This window comes from Myotis myotis, unplaced genomic scaffold (assembly GCF_014108235.1).
Source record: "Myotis myotis isolate mMyoMyo1 unplaced genomic scaffold, mMyoMyo1.p scaffold_m19_p_15, whole genome shotgun sequence".
In the NCBI taxonomy this organism is placed as follows: domain Eukaryota; kingdom Metazoa; phylum Chordata; class Mammalia; order Chiroptera; family Vespertilionidae; genus Myotis; species Myotis myotis.
In genome coordinates this window covers 52,958,298-52,963,956 of record NW_023416319.1, presented here as the reverse complement: position 1 = coordinate 52,963,956, position 5,659 = coordinate 52,958,298, and the positions used below count along the sequence as shown (strand labels likewise).

Sequence of the window (5,659 nt, the reverse complement as noted above, 5' to 3'; positions counted from 1 at the left end):
TCATGTGTCTTGTGTTTTTCATATTTCTTTCCAGCCTGAGTAGCCCTGAATAAACTATAATTGTATAACATATTGGTTTTAAGCCATGGGGTAGTTGGAGATAAAATCAACATAGAAATTTGTTTTGTTTATTGCAAAAACATACAACAGTCTGTGGCCACACAAGATGGAGAAGAGCTCCTTGTGTAGTACAACCCAGACACCATTTTAGAGGATGTTGAGCCCCCCTCCCCACAAAGCAACAGCTCGGTAACTACCATAGTTGTTTTTTATGGGTGTAGCTAATCTATTGGGTTCTTCCAGATCTCACCACCTCATATGACTCCCCAAACTAGAGCCAGATAGGTTATATACACTATGTTGAAACATTTCAAATGAAGTTGAAACCTACTTAAATGAATTCAGTTCCTCTCTCAACAATTCCCTCTCTGTTTTCTTAATTTTCTTGACCACCCATGTTCTATACCAGCAGTTCTCAACCTGTGGGTCGCAATCCCTTTGGCAGTCGAACGACCCTTTCACAGGGGTCGCCTAAGACCATCCTGCATATCAGATATTTACATTATGATTCATAACAGCAACATTACAGTTATGAAGTAGCAATGAAAATAATTTTATGGTTGGGTCACAACATGAGAAACTGTATTTAAAGGGCCAGAAGGTTGAGAACCACTGTATACCAAGTAAGACAAAAGAATCAGGAGAGAGTTTCTGATATTTATCTCTGGGCTTATCTCTTCTTTTAATATTTGATTTACTTAAAAAAGTCATTTGTTTTTGCAGCATCTCTGGCCTCTTTAGACCTCACTATAGACATCTCATATTTATAAATTATTTTTATATTTGGCTAAAAGTATTCCATATGAAAGTAGCTATATAAAATTTTTTAAACCATATTCAGGTCTAGCCGGTGTAGCTCAATGGTTGAGTGTCAACCTATGAATCAGGTGGTCACAGTTTCATTCCTGGTCAGGGCACATGCCCTGGTTGCAGGCTTGATCCCCAGTGTGGGGTGTGTAGGAGGCAGTCAATGATTGTATATATAAAACTAAATTGGAATTTACTATACAATGAGCTCTTCGTTGCAGCCCTGAATTTCTAAATGGTGGTTAATGAGTCCTCTAGCAGTGTTCTGGAGGCTGCCCAATGATCCAGATCTGTTTTTCTCCAGTAATTAGTATTCATATGTGAAAAATATCAGGGAAAATATGCATGCTTTATTTACTAGCCTGAGAGGTGAGCTTATTACTGATCTATCCAGCCAAAGGCAACCTAACAGTTAATTGGATATAGATAGCAGGGGAGGTATACATTAATTTAGGGGAAACATAGCTAATCTCTATTAAGGATAAAGGAGGTTGACAGATTAAGATATTTACCCTACTTAAAGAGACAGCCCAGAATATTTGACTCCAACCCATAGCAGTCCATGTGGAATGATTAGGGTAATGACTAAGCTTTTATACCCAAAGTCTTAAGTGGGTATAAAATAGCCTCTTACACATAAATTACCAATGTTTTTAACTATGTTTTTACTGTCTCTTTTAAGCATTACCTTTCTTAATACAATTGAAATGTGATTAGTCCTTGGAGAGCATGTCACTAATTATGAGAAGGAAGTTTAGAGAAACCAGAATGTTAGAAAAAGAAACACATGCATAAAAAAACAACAACAATGGGATATGTCACATTTCATCAGATCTTAAGACGCCATGGATTGTGAGGGGAAAAACTTCTGGTTGATTTTTTTTTTAATATATTTTTATTGATTTCAGAGAGGAAGGAAGAGGGATAGAGAGATAGAAACATCAATGATGAGAGAGAATCATTGATTGCCTCCTGCACGTCCCCTACAGGGGATCGAGCCCGCAACACAGATATGTGCCCTTGACCGGAATCAAACCCGGACCCTTCAGTTCACAGGCCGACACTCTATCCACTGAGCCAAATCGGCCAGGGCTCTGGTTGATTTTTTATTAGAATTGCTGAAAACTCATTCCTTTTCAGAGTTCAAGGGCTGCCCTAGTTCTTGTTTATTTTGAACAGGACCTTTGGGTAGTTTTGTTATCAGAGAAATGAGTGGATGGGTTCTCTCCATTGCTAGTGGGAATGGGGTTCTTGGGGTGCCACTGGAATAAGCATTTTTGGAAGCCCCCACAGGAAGATGAGATGTGGTAGAAAGCTTTATTTGCATGGAATTACATCCCTGGGATTCAAAGTCCCATTTCCCTTAATCCAGTCCTGGAAGAGGTGCAGTTGGGGATTCAGCAGAGCTAGAAGCAAAGCCAGAGTTTCCATTGCAGTTTAGCATTAAGCTAGTTGCAGTCCATTTGTCCATTGTGTGTGGGGATCACGTGGCCTGGCCATGGACCATGTGGGCAAATGCAGGAGCATGAGAGTCCTGCAGTCAGGAATGCAAGAGACAGGTGCATGAACCAAAAGGCAAGAGAGCAAAATGCTTTGTTTAAGAGATTATCTCAAACCTTCCCGTGCTTGCAGTGGCCACACAGACAAGTACTTTCCCTGTGTCACCCAGACTTTACCGGGCATGCCTCTATTCTTCCTTGTCCAGTTCCTTCCCCCAAGATCTGCGGGGAACAGTCCTGGAGAGTGTTAAACTGCAGTTTCCTGGCAAAGCTGCACAAATGGCATGCCCATAATATTTGGCCTTCCATTTGCTCCTTTCCAGTTATTAATAACTAGTTAATTACAACTGTATCAGTCTCAGTAATCATTATGTTCAATTGGTAATTCACTACTTTAGCAAAGGATCTAGTTACAATTTATTATTTATTGAGTACTTAAGCATTTACAATTCTTAAAATTCTTTTTTTTTAATATATTTTATTGATTTTTTACAGAGAGGAAGGGAGAGCGATAGAGAACTAGAAACATCGATGAGAGAGAAACATCAATCAGCTGCCTCCTGCACACCCCCTACTGAGGATGTGCCCGCAACCAAGGTACATGCCCTTAACTGGAATCAAATCTGAGACTCTTCAGTCCACAGACCAATGCTCTATCGACTGAGCCAAACCAGCTGGGGCTTTGCTTTCTTTATGGATTGTATAATGTCTTCAGGTCAAGATACTGGTGATTATGTGATTACTACTTGTAGTGACAGTTCCAAATTAGAATCTTTTTAATTCTTCCTTCCCAGTGCCCCACACTGACAGCCAGAAACATAGAAGTTCACTTTTGCAGCTCCATAGCCTTCCTCGTATTTTTATTGGTGAGAAGGGTTCATAACAGCTGGAGTGCAAGGCTGAACCCCAGGTAATGAAAGCAAGGGAAAGTCCAAAGAAATGTGGTCGCCAGAGTAAAACTGGCATTGGGTTGGTACCTGAGAGCAGGTGATACCAAGCAGGTATAAGAGATAGAACTAGAGAGAGAGAGAGAGAGAGAGAGAGAGAGAGAGAGAGAGAGAGAGAGAGAGAGAGAGAGAACTGGGAAAAGCTAACACATAGGAAGCGTGTGGGAACTGATCAGCAAGGGCTACAGAAATGTCATGGTTTGGTCAGGTAAACAAAATGGCTAGCAGAGAAAAGACTAGGAAATGTGCTTTTGTTAAACATGTCTGGTCCCCTGGACCACAATTAAAATACTAGAGAATAATATTTTAATTTATAAAACCACAGCAATAAAGAGGGAAAAGACCATAAGCAAACAAGATCTCAACAAAAACTTGAAGATGGAAGGAGGATAGCTATTGTATCAGAAGCAGACACCATTGATACTGCTTGCCTATGAAGATAAGGAGTAGAAGGAACCAGTTTGGCTGCAGGCTCAGGAATGCCTAATAGAATGGGAGATAGGGAGGGAAAGCAGTAAAATTAATGACAGTTGGAACATTTCTCTCATCCCATACACACATTCCCTCTTCCCCAAACCCTGTGCACTGTCAACCAGGGACTTACCCTCCAGCAAGAGATGGGGAAATTGGCCCCGAGGGAGAGACTTCTGTATCTTGGCATTTGATAATCCAACAGCAAAGCAAATATAACAGAGGTTCAACATTCATAAAATAAAAATGAGTAAAATTATAATTAACACAGGCAAATTTCCAATTATGTATTTCAATACCTAAGTAATCCATAGCACAAATGGATAGAAAATCAGTAAAAATATAGAAGATTTTTCAATTAACTAACTGATGTTTCTAGAACACTTCACCCAACAACAGCATGATACAAATTCTTTTCAAGTTGACAGTTTTGGGCTAGAAAGCAAGTTCCAAAAGATTTAAAAGACATGCCTAGCCGGTGTGGCTTGGTGGTTGAGCGTCAACCTAGGAACCAGGAGGTCAGCATTTGATTCCCAGTCAGGGCACAGGCCCAGGTTGCCAGCTCTATTCCAGTGGGGGGTGTGCAGGAGGCAGCCAATCAATGATTCTCTCTCATTATTGATGTTTCTATCTCTCCCTCTCCCTTCCTCTCTGAAATCAATAAAAATATATTAAAAAATAAAATTAAGATGCATATTGAAAATGATACTTGCTGTTTTATTTACAACTTGATAGAAAGGTATTCATCAGTTTTTTGTTTTTTTGTTTAATATGGAATGCTTCACAAATTTGCATGTCATCCTTGTGCAGGGGCCATGCTAACCTTCTCTGTGGCATTCCAATTTTAGTATCTGTGCTGCCGAAGCGAGCACAGGAGTTCATTTTTTTGTTTCCATGCTGCTAGATGTTTTGGTAGGCCACATCCAAGAACTTGTAAGGAGACAGGAGTGGAGACCTCACATAGTGATCCAGATCATCGTCTTCAATTGAGGATGATATTTCACCACTGCTTATAGAAGTTTGCAATTCTTACTTTTCCTTGGTACATCACTATCCATATAACGTTAGTGGATAAGATGGAGTAAATGGGGAATTCAGAAATTCACTGAAAAGTAGTTAGTGGAACACATAAGAGGTTTATTTTTATGTTTTGACTTTTTTAAAATATATTTTATTGATTTTCTACAGAGAGGAAGGGAGAGGGGTAGAGAGCTAGAAACATCGATGAGAGAGAAACATCGATCAGCTGCCTCCTGCACACCTCTTACTGGGGATGTGCCCACAACCAAGGTACATGCCTTTGACCAGAATCAAACCTGGGACCTTTCAGTCCGTAGGCCGACGCTCTATCCACTGAGCCAAACCGGTTAGGGCATGTTTTGACTTTTTGTTGTTGATAAATAAGCAGTCAATATTTGACTAGTGGTATGGAGTGTACCAAATGCATTTGCAAATGACTTGACAAGATGACTATATGACAATCAAAATCTGTTATTGTTACCAGAGCCGAGTCAAGTGTATCTTTTGCAGGTTAAAAAACTGCCACTAGATGGCAGAGCTGTAGAGATGGGGGAAGGATTGCCACCATTCTCAGTATAATACAGCATAGCCGAAATGACGTGGTAAAATAGGGGCACCAATTTCATATTCTTCAAAGAATTTCTCTTAAGTTAATAAACAATAATTAATTTAAAAAGCGAGTAAGCAAAACTTGATTTTGGTTTTGAAATATTTTTGCAACACTTTTTAATCCTGATAATGATTTCAAATTTCCTATACTGTTACAGAAATGTCTGTGCCTACATTTATAAAGCATATACTCACATTTCCAGTTTTCATTCAGGATACCGGTAACTCTACTCTTGGGAATTGCAC

General features: G+C 39.7%; 1 non-coding gene across 1 annotated transcript; it reads right to left on the bottom strand.

The window, feature by feature from the left end:
- Positions 1–4,549: 4,549 nt before the first annotated feature.
- Positions 4,550–4,656, bottom strand: LOC118670401. Its single transcript, XR_004972302.1, has one exon. It is a non-coding gene; the product is annotated as a U6 spliceosomal RNA (small nuclear RNA).
- Positions 4,657–5,659: the final 1,003 nt, after the last annotated feature.